The sequence below is a fragment of the Aulostomus chinensis genome, chromosome 24 (assembly GCF_037954235.1).
Source record: "Aulostomus chinensis isolate RoL2024-O1b breed Wild chromosome 24, RoL_Achi_v1.0, whole genome shotgun sequence".
Classification (NCBI taxonomy): Eukaryota; Metazoa; Chordata; class Actinopteri; order Syngnathiformes; family Aulostomidae; genus Aulostomus; species Aulostomus chinensis.
The window spans coordinates 6,188,251-6,204,316 of NC_141343.1; the positions used below are offsets into that span (position 1 = coordinate 6,188,251).

General features: G+C 46.3%; 1 pseudogene across 1 annotated transcript; it reads right to left on the reverse strand.

Annotated features, from left to right (window-relative positions):
• Positions 1 to 6,839: 6,839 nt before the first annotated feature.
• Positions 6,840 to 14,080, reverse strand: LOC147238500 (uncharacterized; annotated as a pseudogene). The gene is made up of 2 exons (XR_015111776.1): positions 13,548 to 14,080; positions 6,840 to 9,327 (listed from the first exon to the last, which is right to left on the reverse strand). The product of XR_015111776.1 is annotated as an uncharacterized LOC147238500 (transcript).
• Between the last annotated feature and the right edge of the window lie 1,986 nt (positions 14,081 to 16,066).

The window sequence follows — 16,066 nt, forward strand, 5'->3', positions numbered from 1 at the left end:
AGTGGAGTATATGTGAGGGGTCTCTGATGATCTTGGTTGCCTGTCTCAGGACCTGTTGGCTGTAAACGTGTGAAAGAGTTCTGACAGGCAGGCCGATGATTTTGGAGCACACTGATGCAGTGCGCTGCAGTCTGTTCCAGTTCTGGAGGCTGAGGGAGTGGAACCAGCAGGTTATGGAGGATGTGATGATGCTTTCCACAAAGGCGTAGTAGAAAGTTATCATTATGGGCACACTGACTCCAAAGGAATTGAGTTTCCTGAGGAGGAACAGTCGTTGGTGACACCTCCTGAGAATCTCCTCTGTGTTGGCAGAAAAGTTCAGGAGGTTTTCAAAGATTGTGCCCAGGTATTTGTACTCCTCGACCACCTCCACTGGCTTCCCGTGGATGGTGGTGATGACAGCAGAAGCCAGATCCCTCTGCTTGCTGGAGAAGGTCACCACCATCTCTTTGGTCTTGCTGACGTTCAGTTCTAGTTTGGAGCTGTCACACCACTCTACAAACTCCTGAAGAGCGGGTCCATGATGTTGTGCTGGGCCTGACAGCAGTGACAGGAGAACTGTGTCGTCAGCATATTTCACCAGGTGGCAGTTGGGCTGTGTGGATCGGCAATCATCTGTGTAGAGAAGGAAGAGCAGGGGGGAGAGCACACAGCCCTGGGGGGACCCAGTTGAGGTGAAGCGGAGGTCCGAAAAGGAGTTGTTGACCCGAACTTTCTGAGTCCTGTTGGTCAGAAAGTCCAGAATCCACAGTATAAGCTGGTCGTCCAGATGGAAGCAGGAGGAGAGTTTGGTGGCCAGGACGTGGGGCTGCAGTGTGTTAAATGCTGATGAGAAATCAGCGAACAGAAGTCTGGCGGAGGAGTTAGGAAGCTCCAGGTGCTTGTGGATGGAGTCCAAGATGAAGATTTTTGCATCCTCGACGCCTCTGCGTGCGCGATAAGCAAACTGGAGTGGGTCCATCAGGGGGTCGGTTGCTCTGATGATGTGCTGTTTTATGATCTTCTCCATGGCCTTCATCACCAGGGAGGTGAGGGCCACGGGGCCGAGATCGTTCAGAGACTTAGGGTTGTTTTTTTGGGGGTTGGGGATGACTGTGGAGTGTTTCCACAGCTGGGGAACTGTGTGACTGTCCATGGAGTGTTGAAATAGAGTCCGGAAAACACTGCCTAGTTGCCCCGCACAGTGCCTCAGGACTCTGCTGCTGATGTTGTTGGGGCCGGGTGAGCTCCTTTCCCTGGTCCTCCTGAGGGCTCTCACCACGTCCTCCGTCGTGAAGGTGAGTGCGGAGCTGCCAGGTTTGAATGAAGATCTGGTCTCCTCAAGCTGGATGATGTTGTCCGACTCAAACCTTGTGTAGAATGAGTTGAGGTCGTCGGGGAGGGTGGAGGGGTCACTGCTCTTCACCTGGATGGCTCTGGGGGTGGTGACCGCAGTGTTCACAGAGGCCATGGTTTTGAGGCCCTGCCAGGCTGAGCGGAGGTCCCCTGTGGTGAATTTCTTTTCCACAGTGTTTTTGTACTCCAGCTTATGTACTCCAGCTTGTACTCCAACATTTGTGCCCAAATTTTCTTCTCACGAGGCACCAAATCACTACAAAAACAGCCATTAAGTTGATCTCGTTGGGCACTGGTATTTTTTCTTGCTGCAGCTCATTTCCAGCTCTTAACCAAAACTCAGGAGTGATTCAGGAGAAGAGTTTCAGAACAGCCAAGGTTGGGGACTGGAATTTTAAATTTCACCTGGTACCAGACAACCTTGGGAGGTAAAACCTCAAATCATAGCCACTCAGATGCAGCAGCAGGAAGAAGCTGTCATCCACCCTGACAGTCAGAGCATCAAGTCAAGAAAACATCAACCATCTTGTAGTTCCAAGCCTTCACCTGTCAGATTCAGCTACTTATTATTGTGGGATTTTAAATTTGAACACAATGGAATTCGGACAAGCAGTTTTCCTTCAAGTCCAAACATCATCGTCCAGCCTCCAACCAGAGGTTCATGAGTTATCATGGAGCCACATGTGGAGCCATGCTGTTTGGTAACAGAACCATGTGGGACTTTGAACAGAAGTCAAAGATGTTGCCTCAGTTGTTTATTAGAGGTGAGAACTAATGATGACGTTTGAAGAAATAACATTTAGTGATGTTTGCATCTTCAGATGGAGGAAACTCTCCAGTCTTGGTGTTTGTTGAGAGGAGCTCTGACATTCACCACTATCCTGGTTGTTGTCCTGACATCTAAAATGTTCAAGACACACAGCTGCCAAAACACTGGTGGGCTAAACTTTCCAATGTTCTGTTGATCATGAAGGTTCTATGTAAAATACACTGCAGAGAAGCTTGGTGTCAATAACGCAGATTTCGATGAGATTTAGATGGGGGGGGGGGGGGCTGGAGCCTATCATTGTGAAACATTTGAAATTCAGATCCCTGTTCTTATCACAATCCTGCTGTCCTAAATCAATGACTGCTCAACAAATGGTGGCGCAGAGGAAGTGTGCTGGGCCCAGAACCCAGAGGTTGATGGATTGAAACCATCCTCTGCTAAATGAAAAAACTAAAATGAACCTGCTTCTTTAGAAATGTGTGTCTGTTAAAAAGGGGTTCATAAGGAATTCATAATCATTCAAATGAACCTTGCCTGTGATTGTACCCCTTCCCCCATGTGGGACCAAAGCTTTGCACCTACAGCTCTTAAGGAGCTTCCTTGGGCTGCTCTCCTCTTTTGGCTCCACCCCCTTTAAGGAAACCACCAGGAAGAGGAGGACAGACCGTGATGACTGAAACTGCCACATTTACATGACACAAACTTGATAAACACAAAATACCAGGCCTTGCACAGAGATTCCCACTCACTGACACTGGGGTTTTCATTTTCCACAGGCAGGATGGCCAGTCCCCCTGTGCTTCCCAGGTCCCTCCCCGGAACACATGGCATAGAAAATGTTTCACATGTTTGCTGATTCAATAAACCTCACCATTAACATGTGCGTGTGCCTATAATTTACATAAACTGTTCATACCAAGACAAATGCTGCCTTCAATTAATCATTTATGTCATGGAACCCTTGGTCTCCATTACATTGGTCAACCAGAGAAGCTTCAAGTGGTGACGCTCATTCAACCATGCATGAAGGTCAACCTGCATTATCTGCTGTGCTCATTCACAGGGGATTAGCTCAAATGGTAGAGCGCTAGTTTAGCATGTGAGAGGCAGAGGGAACAATGCCCTCATTCTCCAGAATACTTTAACTTGTTCTGTTGATCAGAGGAGCTGCTGGGTGATGAATGCTGATGTTTGTCCACTGGTGTGATAAAGTGTCACCCTGTTACTGACATGTGAATGAACACCTGCTCAGTTCAAAGCTGGAATGAAGTCAAATCATAACCCTGTAAAGCACCAAATAACAACAAAAGTTACACTTTACAAGTAGAACAGGTCCAGTTCCACACTCCTTAAATTAATTTACACTCAACAATTCTTCATGAGCAAGCACATCCTAGCTTAGGCCCAACTTTTCTAGCACTCCCCCAGCAGCTCCCAAGCATCTGGAGGAGCGCTAGTTGGGTCTAAGCTAGGAGCTAAGTTAAGGTGGTCTGCACCAGCTAATGAGGGCTGGCTAGCTCTCGCAGCTTTTGGTGTAGAGCCGCTGCACGTCCAATTCAACATCACTAAGCCTCACCTCCAAGGCTACAAAAAAACTACTTTGAACACACTTATCAGTATCACTAAAGGAGGCAGAGGAGGAACAAAACATGTGGCACCCTGAGCAGGACAGAGGAGAACAAGAGGGAGAAGCCATCGTTAGCTTAGCGTGTTTACAAGGCAGAAAGACTGTTGCTACAAGAATGATGGTCTTTTAAACTTTGGCCAAATAAAGCAATTAGGTATTTATTTTTGGTGGTGATTCCCATCCAGCTCATGTTGGTGACCTCAGTGGCAGGTAAAATGGTGCTTCAGTGGATCTTGTGGATCAACTCATGTCTGTCCTCACTGCTCCACAGGTCTGTCAAATGTTCTGTAAAATAGTTTGACCCACAGCAGAGATGCTACATTAGGAGTTGATGGGAGTTGTTGCAGACACCAGTGTCCAAAGTCCAGCTTGAACTGAGTTTGTGCAGTTCTTTGTCAAGCTAGCAGAGATTCTTTTCACTGCCAAGCTAAAGTGACTTCTGTCAACAAAAGGTAAACATACAAAAGGATATTTCTACTGTCACTTCAAGATTTTGATCAAACTCCTTTTTCATAGCTTCAACCTTCCTCTTGTGTTAGCTTTCTGTTCCCATCTCTGATGTTAACAGGTTGGTTTGGACCCACGTCTTCAATCAGCTGGAAAATAAACTAAAAACAATTTTCTATCATCCAAGTTGTTTCCCATCTCTTGGTTTCCTTGTTAGGCTTCCTTATCCATGGAAATATTGGTTTGAATATTTTTGTTGTGGGCCTCTGGACCTTTTTTTTAGTCAGTAAACCCCTCGTTTTCAATTTAAAAAAATGGTAAAATGAACCTCAAGAAAATCACATAAATAAACAAAAGATTGTTGTGTTTCCTGACCGTTACTGAGGGTGTTAGAACACATCTCTGAAATGTATTGGTTTATTTATTTTGGACGGATGGATAAATGCTTTCTGTCATGACTGAGGAGGTGGCAGTGAGGTGTTCCTTTGCTTCACTCTCCCTACTGGAGTCCTCCAGTAATTACAACTCCTCTTTCTCACCTACTCTGAGTTATCAAGCTAAAACATAAAAAAATAGAAATTTCTGTCATGCTGTAATTAAAACCCAACCATTTTAAATACAAAATATAATACAAGGCAAATATGTTCAGCTACCAAAATAAAACATTTTAAGATCTTCAGTCTCAGAAGTTATTCCACTCATTCCAGCTATAATCTCATTAACAATCAAGTGCAATTACATCTGCATCTGTAATGATAGGTTTTCCAAATATAACCAAACTTTCCAGTCCACAGATTTGAAAAAGAAATTACAGCACAGAAAATCTACAGCACGAGATTTCTGATCCAAGGATTATAATCCACACTGCTAAATCACCACCCAGTAAAGAGAGTGAACAAAACCTCGGTATCTGGGGAACAATCTAGAAGATGTTGAATGATACAACAATAATAGCACCACTGAGACAAGTTGGCCTTGATTCAAGATGTCAGTCTCTGCATTCATTCCTCCATACAATCATTCACGCTACACATGTAATTCTCCTGTTAGCTTCTGAAGCGAAGCTCATCGTGTGATTGTCTTGTGGCTCAGAGCTTTGTCTCAGCTCTGGTGGCAGCAGTGATGCTGCAAAGAGCTGTGCTCACGTCCACAGTCAGGGCTTGGACTGATTCTGGACCTCTGGGCCATGGAAGCAGATTCCAGGGAGAGATGGTGTTCAGGAAGCTGCTGAATGGTTTTCTTGTTGGACTCACGTCTCCATTTGAGATGGTCAGTTATTGTCAGTAACACTGAGCAGTAATAAAGTGGGCCAAAGACATCACGCTGGTCGCTACACGTCATGTGCAGAGCCCTGGTCGTTTGTCAGCCCAAGAATTTCTCTTCAGTCGTGTTGAGGTCTTCACGGCTGTGATGATGCAGGTTGTCTTTCTTATTTTCTTCTTAAAAAAGTGAATAATTTCATGTAAATAATTAATGTTGTATTTTCAAAAAAAATGTGTCATGTTTTATTATCACTGCATTCCCTTCTCTTGTTCCAGAGTTAATTTCATGATCTAAACTTGACATTTAGAAAATCCGACAGCACAAAAAATGAAAATGTCACTATATCATTTAAATTTTCTGTCAAATCAAGTAAATATGAAGGTGTTGACTTTTTCGTATGAAGCTCTTGATGAACCTCTTGGATGAAAAAGAAAAGGAGTGATATTTAGATGTCTGTCTGCCTCGATGTCCAGTAGCAATGATCCTGATAGATGAGCTGGTTACCAGCGAGATACAACACATCAACATCAACATGTGTTGAATTTGTGTGTCTATGCTGTGGGAGCATTTGAGGATCAACAAAGACAATCTGATATGAAAACATTAACAGGAACCAAAGTCCATTACCCAGAGTTCCTCACTCACAACAGTAATTCCTTTGAGAGCTCAGATTGGTCACCAGTGTCCTGTGATGCACTATGATTCACCACCTCTCCATGTTTGTGAGTGGCCATTTAATGCCTGTTGCCAGGGCAACACCCCTCCCCTTCCTGTCTTCCTTAATAAGTGAGCACAATCACTATTTTGAATCAATCTGTCTTAAGACTTGGATGTGTTGAGGCAGAATCTTTCTAGCTCACACATTCAAAACTTTACTGGCAGATTAAAAATACTTTATTTGAGGAAATTTTCAAGAATCAGACCTGAGGATTCATTTCTGACCTTGATTCAAGTTCCCAGTTCAAATTTAACTTCAGGAATGGCTTCAAGGAAGACCTCCAACACCTCAGGTAAGAGTGAGAGATGCTGAATGTTTGACAACATGCCTCAACTCTGAAATGTTTCACTGAAATGAACTGACAGAGTCACTGTGGATCACTTTTGTTCAAGTTATATTAACTGGAAAGTTCTTGAAAAGTGGTGTTCAGAATTCATTCTCAATGCTTGATACTTAAAGGCTTTCGTTGGTTATTTCATCCTTTCTGTATTACTTCTGATTTATTCATATTATGTTAGTGTTGAGTCATCAACACTGTCCGCCACGCCATGATGTCACCACTTGAACTGAAGTCACAGTCTTCAAGAGTTTCTCCCCAAACTGTCAACCTGCTGTGACTCATACGACAACCGATACACACAAACATCTGTCAAAATGACCCAACATTTCAAATGCTTTTATTGTGGAGCCCTGGATGGAACACCTTCCCATGAAAATGCTTCTGTTATTGGGAGGCTTGGCCTCCAAATCAGTCCACACATTCAACTCTGATGTCATCAGATCAGAAGGTGGCAGTGTTGTGTCTGTTTATGTGTTTCTGGTTCCTCTTTTCCTGCCTCTGCTGTCTTTTTTCAGGTCTTCTTGATGGTCCGGCTTCTTCTCCTTCATCGAGGGGTTGCTCTCACCTTATGGAAGCCTTGGAAGCTCCGTGATTCCAAGATGGCTGCTGCATTTATTCCTTGTTACTGTTATGGTGATGATTCACTATATGTCCACATCGTTGGGCTAATTAGAGAAAAAGGTTACATTTCCATCAAAGTGTCCTGCATAACTCTCAGCAAGTAACTTCATATAAGAGGTTGCTTAGTGTGTAGAGTCGAAAATACTTTAAATGTGAAGACTGAGAATACTTCAACATGTGAGCCTGTGTACTTGAGCTTCAGGCCCTTGACCCCAGACTCTTCTTGGTGAACTGATCAAAGGATCAAATTAGTAGAAAAGCATTGACACAAAGGGAAACGTCCTCATTCCCTGAACGCAGCTTCATCAAACAGAGCAGTTGCTAACTGTTCACCTGCAGTAGTGAAGTCTTCAGGACAGGAAGTTGATCAAACATGTGAAGTTTGACACAGAGCAACCAGGCAGGGAGGAGTTAGAGAATACATTCATTTGGCTCTCAGACTGTATCTCCCACTCTTTTGTCATGGCGTCAGTGCCATGTTTGGACAAATGGTTTCTCCCCAGTGTGCATTCTTATGTGTCGTTTCAGATGTCCTTTTACCGAGAATCTTTTAGCGCAAACTGAGCAGGGGAATGGTTTTTCCCCAGTGTGTGTTCTCATGTGATTTTTCAGATTTCCTTTGTCTGACCATCTTTTGCCACAAACTGAGCAGGGGAATGGTTTCTCCCCAGTGTGTGTTCTCATGTGTCTTTTCAAATGTCCCTGTTCTGAGAATCTTTTGCCACAAACTGAGCAGGGGAATGGTTTCTCTCCAGTGTGTGTTCTCATGTGTCTTGTCAACTTTCCCTTTCCTGAGAATATTTTGCCACAAACTGAGCAGGGGAGTGTTTTCTCCCCAGTGTGTGTTCTCATGTGTGTTTTCAAACATCCCTTAACTGAGAATGTTTTGCCACAAACTGAGCAGAGGAATGGTTTCCTCCCAGTGTGCGTTCTCATGTGGTTTTTAAGATATCCATTTTCTGAAAATCTTGTGCCACAAACTGAACAGGGGAATGGTTTCTCTCCAGTATGTGTTCTCATGTGTCTTTTCAAATGTCTATTTTCTGAAAATCTTGTGCCACAAACTGAACATGGGAACGGTTTCTCCCCAGTGTGTGTTCTAATGTGTATATCTAAATTACCTCTGTAAGTAAAATGTTTACTGCATGTTGAGCACCTAAAGTGACGCCCAGTGTGCGTTTTCATGTGTCTTTTCAGATGTCCCTGTTCTGAGAATCTTTTGCCACAATCTGAACATGGGAATGGTCTCTCTCCAGTATGCACTCTCATGTGTCTGTTCAGACAACCATTTTCTGAAAATCTTGTGCCACAAACTGAGCAAGGAAATGGTTTCTCCCCAGTGTGTGATCTCATGTGTCTTTTCAGATGTCCCTTTTCTGAAAATCTTGTGCCACAAACTGAGCAGGGGAATGGTTTCTCTCCAGTATGCGTACTCATGTGTGTTTTCAAATATCCCTTTGAGAATCTTCTGCCACAAATTGAGCATGGGAATTTTTTCTCCCCAATGTGTGTTCTCATGTGTTTATCCAAATGCCTTCTATTACTAAAACTTTTACTGCATGTTGAGCACCTAAAGGGATGCCCATCCTCACTGCCTGTCTGAGATTCAGAGGGACCAAAGGTCACTTTGCTGATGATTTCTGATTCTCTTTCAGTCTTTACTTTATGTAGTTTTGAGCTGCAATGAGCTGCTTCCTGTCCTGGGCTCAATTTCTGAAGCAAATTCTTCCTTGAGCAAAAGTCTTCCTTGTGCTCAGAGGTGGTCATGTTATCAGGTGTGACCCAGTCATCCTCACTGACTTCAGTCTCAGAGTCTGACATCTGGTCGTCAGTCTCAGCTTTTACAAGTGTATCTGGATCTACATTGCTGGCTGGTTCAGGTTCTGGTTCTAGTCCTCCACTCTCTTCTTCATCAGCTTCTGTTTTCACATCACGAATTGGGCTGCTGGTCAGAGACTCTTCTTTCAAGTTCTCCTCAGTTAGACTATGGTGAAGCTGTGGGAACTGAGGTTTCTCTTCTTCCTCTTCACTCTTCACAGGGACCAGAGTGAAGGGGAACGTGGTGATATCAGCCTCCTCCTGCCCTTGAAGCTGCCCTCCCTCCTCACTGGTCCAGAGCTCCTCTGACTCCTCTTTAATGTGTGGGGGCTCTTGGTCCTGCAGCTCAGGGGGAACCTCTTCTTTAATCACCAGCAGCTGCTCCACATCTGCAGGACACAAACAGCAACATCAGAAATCTCTTCATTTGACTCTGAAATAGTGGAGCAACAGACAGAAACAGAAATAAACTAAATGAAAAGAGACATCCTGCTACTGACGACCAGTCAGCAAACTGGGAATAGAAACGCTGGCTTCAGATGCTTGCATCAACGCTGTGTCACCTATGTCAAAGGTCATAGGTCCCCTCTGCTGAATGTTTTTGTCCATTCATCATCATATCTGCTAGTTGATTAATTGGTTAATTTCTATAATATGATCCTGCAGGAGAATGAGAGTTAAGTCACTCTAACCAGAGGTGAGTGCTGGATCACTGAGACCTGTACTGATGCTAAACATGTCAGCCCACCCAGGAAAAAACAGGAGACATCTGGGAAAGAGCCAAGTACACACACACACACACACACACACACCCTGTTGTGTTCTCCACGAGCACAGAACTCTAAAGTAATGTATCACCTATGAAGTGTTACCATGTTACTTAGTTTTGGTGTTTCTCTTCTGCAAAAATACCCAAAAGCAGTAGCAATACAGTGAACAGGTTGGAGGGCCTGAGCAAGATGGCGGTGGCAGGGATGCATCCTAGAAACCTGATGGCGCCATCTAATGTTGATCAGGAAGCAGCCAAGATGGCACCCTGCATGTCCCGAGCCTGGTGATGTTTAACGGCTTGAAAAACACCAAATCACCATCAACCATTAAACACTTCTATGTTGTTACATTCCTGCTCAGTTGGAACACAATGACCCGGATTATGGACACAACAAGACCTGAGACACTTGCTGGCTAGCATGAGCATGAGTGCCTTCTCCCAGTTTCCTGGTCAGTGTGTTGGGTCCAGGGATGTCCTGGCGACTGGGAAAAGTGGGACAATTCTTGAATGGCCGGTCCAGCCCAGGCCAGCTGGGCAGGGAACAAAAATATCTTTTTAATAGGCCTGTATAATTTCCATTATAGGCAGCACGGTGGTGCAGTGGTTCACCCTGTCACCTCACAGAAAAAAGGTTCTGGGTTTGAGCCCTGGCTCAGGTACAGGATCTTTCTGTGTTGAGTCTGCATGTTCTCACTGTGCCTGCGTGGGTTCCCTCCAGGTTTTCTGGCTTTGCATTTGTATTCTACATGTAGCTGAGTCAATGCCTATGATATCATTTGTTACTCTTAATTTGGTGAACTTTCTAAAACCTATAACACTGTAATATTGTAATAGTAACAGTGTGATAGCCTTTCATTTGGAAGTGGAAACTCTTCTGCATTGTTCTATACTGTTGATGAATGGTTGATGGTCCTCAAGGTTCCTGTTCCTGGTTGTAGCACTGGGGGTCTGAACCAGTGAGACACTCAAAGAACTGCATGAGTGACGTCAGTTCAAGCAAGCAAAACGACTCCAGCTACGGTCCTGCTGAGTGTTGTGATGCTCCGGGTTTAGCTGTCAAGCTAGCAGCTCAAGACTCACTGATCTGGACTGAAACTGCATTGAAATGAAACAATAAAGCTTCATTTGTGTCTGCAGGAGGTTTGCCTTTGTATTTTGTCCCCTAAAGCGACTGAAACATTGGTTAATTCTGATGGGACTCATTTGCACATCATGTGACTTGCTGCAGGAGACAGAGAGACTGCTGACACGTGTGTGTGTGTGTATGAATCTTCTCATGACGCGTAGCACACACACCCCTCCAACACCACAGCCCTCCATCAACATCCAATCACTGTTTGGATGCAAACAACCCAGGACGTAGCCTGTCAGGTTTCAGCAGGGACACAGACTTTTGCAGCATTTGGTTGCACTTTGCTTGAAAAGCAAAGGTGGAGGACTTATTATCTACACCAACAACCGTTGGTGTAACCCTGGCCATGTCTCAGTGAAGGTGGTTTTGTGTTGCCCTAATCTGGAGCTGCTAGCCGTTAGCATGAGGCCATATTACCTGCCAAGGGAGTTCAGTCACGTGATCTCCCTCTGTGTGTCCATCCCTCCGACGGCGGACGCGGCCGCTGCACGTGACAGGATCCACAGTGTTACTGCACGGCTGCAGACTCAACATCCTGAGGCCTTCATGATAATTTCTGGAGACTTCAATCATGTCACCCTGGACTCTACCCTGGCTGCTTTCCATCAGGTTGTTGACTGTCCCACAAGGAAGAACAGGACGATTGACCTACTGTATACCAATGTTAATGAGGCATACAGAGTCACCGCCCTCCCCCCACTGGGCAAGTCAGACCACAACCTGGTGCACGCACAGCCCCAGTACATCCCCCTGGTCAAAAGACAGGCAGTCTCTACCCGCACCATCAGGAGATGGACTCCTGCAGCAGAGGAGGCCCTGAGAGACTGCTACAACACCACAGACTGGGATGTACTGCTGGGTGCACATGATGAAGACATAGATGGGATGACTCACTGTCTCACAGACTACCTCAACTTCTGTGCAGACGTGGTTGCCCCCACCAAGACTGTTCGGTGTTATCCTAATAACAAACCATGGATAACACAGGAAGTCAAGGATGTCCTCAACAGGAAGAAGAAGGCCTTCAGGACAAAGGACAAGGAGGAGATGAGAGCAGCACAGAGGGAGGTGAAACGCTGCCTGAAGGAAGCAAAGGAGTCCTACAGGAGGAAGGTGGAGCAAAAGCTGAAGGAGAACAACATGAGGGAGGTCTGGGAGGGCGTCAAAACCATCACCGGCCACAAAGCCAGGATCAGGCCCATGAGAAGTCAGGAACAAAAGACTTGGATATGGAGGTTTGTTAGAGTTTTGCAAAGGGAAACAGGAGGCTGTTGTTGAGGAGTGGATTGATGAGAAAGGAGAGTGGAGCTGTTCAGGTGCAAACACAGAGTTCAGGGGCTCCCAAACAAACGAGCTTGAAACGAGACGCAAAGACAAAAAAGAGATTTAATACAATAACGACCCTTTTTAGTTTGTAAATATCGGCTATATTGAGAGGTCTTATTTGATTCTTACTTTACTTTGAAAATGTATCTAAGAATTAGACCATCCAATTAAGATCAGTTTTATGTTGTTGGTTGTCAAGATCTGGATGGATGTTCTGTTTTATGTATTTATTTATTTTCTGTTGATCAGTTTTGTTTTTCAAGACTTGGTGAAGGGATTTTTCTTTAATTACTTGGCCGACCCTTTTAGTTTTGTTAATATTGGCAACAGTGACAAGCGTTCTTGTTGGGTTTGAATATATTTGATTCAGGCCATCCACTGAAGGTAAATGTCAAGATTTAGTTGTTGACATCTGATGAGAAATGGTTTTTCTTTTCTTTTTTCATTTTGCCCCGAGGGACTGCCACCTCCTCCTGGTCAGGGGTTTGCAGGCCTCAGGGACCCTCAGAGTTCCACCACCAGAAGCTTAAGCCCTGTTCAAACTACGCTACTTTTTTGTTCGCGACACGCCCTGATGTTCACACCATCCAACGCTCGATTGGGCAGCTATTCACACGACAAGATTTGTTGGCAGACGGGAGTGTTCAGAGGACACGATTTTCCCCGTCAGGAGGCGTGGCCAACTGTGCAGCTGGCAAGGAAACTCTTGGACGCAGCGAACGCCGCTTTCATTGTAAACATGGATGCGGAGCAGAACGCAGCCCTCAGGTCGTTTGAGCGCTGCTGTGTCGTGAAAAATCCTGTGTCCAAGGATATGGTGAACCCTTCATAGAATCCATGCCCCTCATCATTTTTTTGTTGTTGTTCGTTATGCGTCACTCCCCCACTGCCAGAGGTCCCATGTCTGCTTTCATTGGCTGCAGCTCCGTTTACGTCACTGCAACAACTCCTGGATATCTAGCAGTGCTGGGTGTCCTTTTTTTGGCCCACAACGCATGCGACCTCCCAGTCTATTGTCTTGGATCTGTTCACACTTCATTACTTTTGTCGCGGTGGTCGTCAGTGCCTCAGCTCGATTTGGGGGAGGGAAGTCGCGGACACTTAAAATCTTGGAGTGTGAACTGGGCTCTAGCCTTCATGTGGGACCAAGTTGGACCGGTCTCAGGGTAAAGGTCTGAAAAAGTGTAATCCAATAACATGACAAAAACAGTTATCCAGAGAAACACCCCCCCCCCCAACACCATCACACCCTTTCCCACCTCCATCCCCCCTTCACATTTCTGTCTGCCCCCTTACAAATGCCTGTCGAGAACCGGCCCTGCTGCCTCTCCACTTCCTTGGTTGAATTCGGGGCCCAGCAGGTCCCTGCGGGGACTCACCTGCTCTATCCAGCCTGACTCGGGGCTTCAGCACGGCATCGAGCAGCAACCTCTGCCGGCGGTTCTCCCGCTCGAACTCCGCCACGGTTTCCTCCAGCAGAGCCACGATCTGCTCCGCGGCCGCCGCCAGCCGCTCGGTCAGCAGCGCTCTCAGCCCCGGGACTCCAGCCGCTGAGTCTCCTTCTCCCAGCTGCAGCAGGAAGTCTTCAGCGGCGGCGAGGATCCGCTCCTGGACCGACACCCGCAGCAGCTGCGTGGCGCACATGTTGAGGCGCAAATCAACCTTCAGGAAACAGAGACCGAGGCCGGAGGTTCACGGACTTCTCCTTCTTTCCTCGTTGTTTGAAAATGTCCGGCTTTCTTCTTTTTCTTCTTCTTCTCTTTCCTCTTCTTCTTCTTCTTCTTCCTCGGTTGCCAGCCAGCTTATTGGCGCATTACCGCCACCTTCTGTTCCGGAGTGTGGACAACACAGTAACTTCCAGTCTTCCTGTCCTAACCAGATCTACTACAATATTCTACCATCATGTCTATCATTAAACTCCTTATCCCACTCCTGTGTCCCCTACTGCCACCCTGTTCTTCAACCCCCCCCCCCCCCCCCCATCAATTCAGTTCTCTCATGACCACCAGTCTCCCTCCAGAAAGCTCTCAGCACCCTAACCTGGGCTCTCCCCCAGACTCAGGAATATTTTTGGTGTAAACTCCTGCACCCCTGAGTCCTTCAGCTTCTTCCTCCTGACTCTCTGCTTCTCATCCCTCCTCCACCTCAGAAATCCCTGCTCCACCGACTCCTCCTCCTGACATCCCTCACACAAGCCTGTCTGGTGCTTCCCTATCAGTTTCAGTGGTTTATTTTGTGCTCTGACAAGTCAAGACTAAGGAGATGTTTGTGGACACGAGGAAGGAGAGGAGACCTCAGGGGCCACTGTTCATCCAGGAGCTTGAAGTTGAGAGGGTGCGCAGCTTCAAGTACCTGGGCGTCCACATCAGCGAGGACCTCACCTGGACACTAAACTCCACACAGCAGGTGAAGAAGGCACAACAGCGGCTGGACTTCCTGAGGAGGCTGAGGAAATCTGGCATGTCGCCTAAGAGCCTCAGCAACGTCTCCAGCTGCATCGTTGAGAGCATCTGAGCAGCTGCATCACAGTGTGGTACGGCAGTGCTGCTGCTATGGACCACAAACGCCTGCAGAGAGTGGTGGAGACTGCTGAGGAGACCACCAGGACTCCACTGCCCCCCCTGCAGAGAGTGGTGGAGACTGCTGAGGAGACCACCAGGACTCCACTGCCCTCCCTGCAGAGAGTGGTGGAGACTGCTGAGGAGACCACCAGGACTCCACTGCCCCCCTTGCAGAGAGTGGTGGAGACTGCTGAGGAGACCACCAGGACTCCACTGCCCCCCTTGCAGAGAGTGGTGGAGACTGCTGAGGAGACCACCAGGACTCCACTGCCCCCCCCTGCAGAGAGTGGTGGAGATTGCTGAGCAGACCACCAGGACTCCACTGCCCCCCCTGCAGAGCATTGACCACCGCAGTCCACAGCAGAGCTGCCTCCATCTTGAAGGACCCCACCCACCCCAACACGTCTGTTCACACTTCTACCCTCAGGCTGGAGGGACAGAAGTGTGAAATGTAGAACCACAGGACTAAAGAACTCTTTCCCTCTGCAATCAGACTCCTGAACTCCTAACTAAACTACCTCAGGACCCTACTTGACCTCTGCCTGCATCAACAATTCTTGTTTTTGCAATACTCAAATATTTTGCACAGCACTGTTTAATTGCACTGTTTCCTCACTTCTCTACTGTCACTGTTTATTGTAAATTTAAATTTATTTTTATATTCCTGATGTTAGGAATTCTGTGGGCAGCAAAGTAAGAATTTCATTGTACAGGGAAACATGTTTCTATACTGTACACATGACAACAAACACTTTGAATCTTGAATCTTTGAATCTTGAGTTTGGTGTTTGATCTTAGAATTCTTTCTTTGATCTCACCTTGATTTCTCAATGCATTTCTTTGTGGACACAAATTGTCTTTGATGTCTCAATGAGACAAAGACATAGAAGCTCAAGCTGCTGTTGAGGCTCTGATCCTCGGTCATCAAATCGGTGTCAGTTCAGGTTGCCTGCAGGGATTTTTAAAGTCCAGCAGGTGTCAGTATTCAGTATCGCAGTATCAACAGTGCGTCATTGTGTCGACACGCTTCTTGACGCCTCATCGATCATCACTGCGTCCAGGAGTGTTTACGATTCTTTTCAGTGCCGCTGGATTTCTTTTTGAGCAACTGAAAATAGCGACTCCCTCGTTTGTTGTAATTAAACGTCGCGGTGAAGCCGTGTGATTGGCGAGCGCCGGCGTCTTCTTCTGCTTTATTTTAGTTAAGCGACCTGCTGCTGCCCTCTACTGGCAAGACCCCCCGGAGGAAGAACTCAATTGGAAAAAACAATTCTGCTTCTTTTTCATCCACAGAGGATCATTTAAGATTAAATAAAAGAACCTGAGAAAAAGGTTCC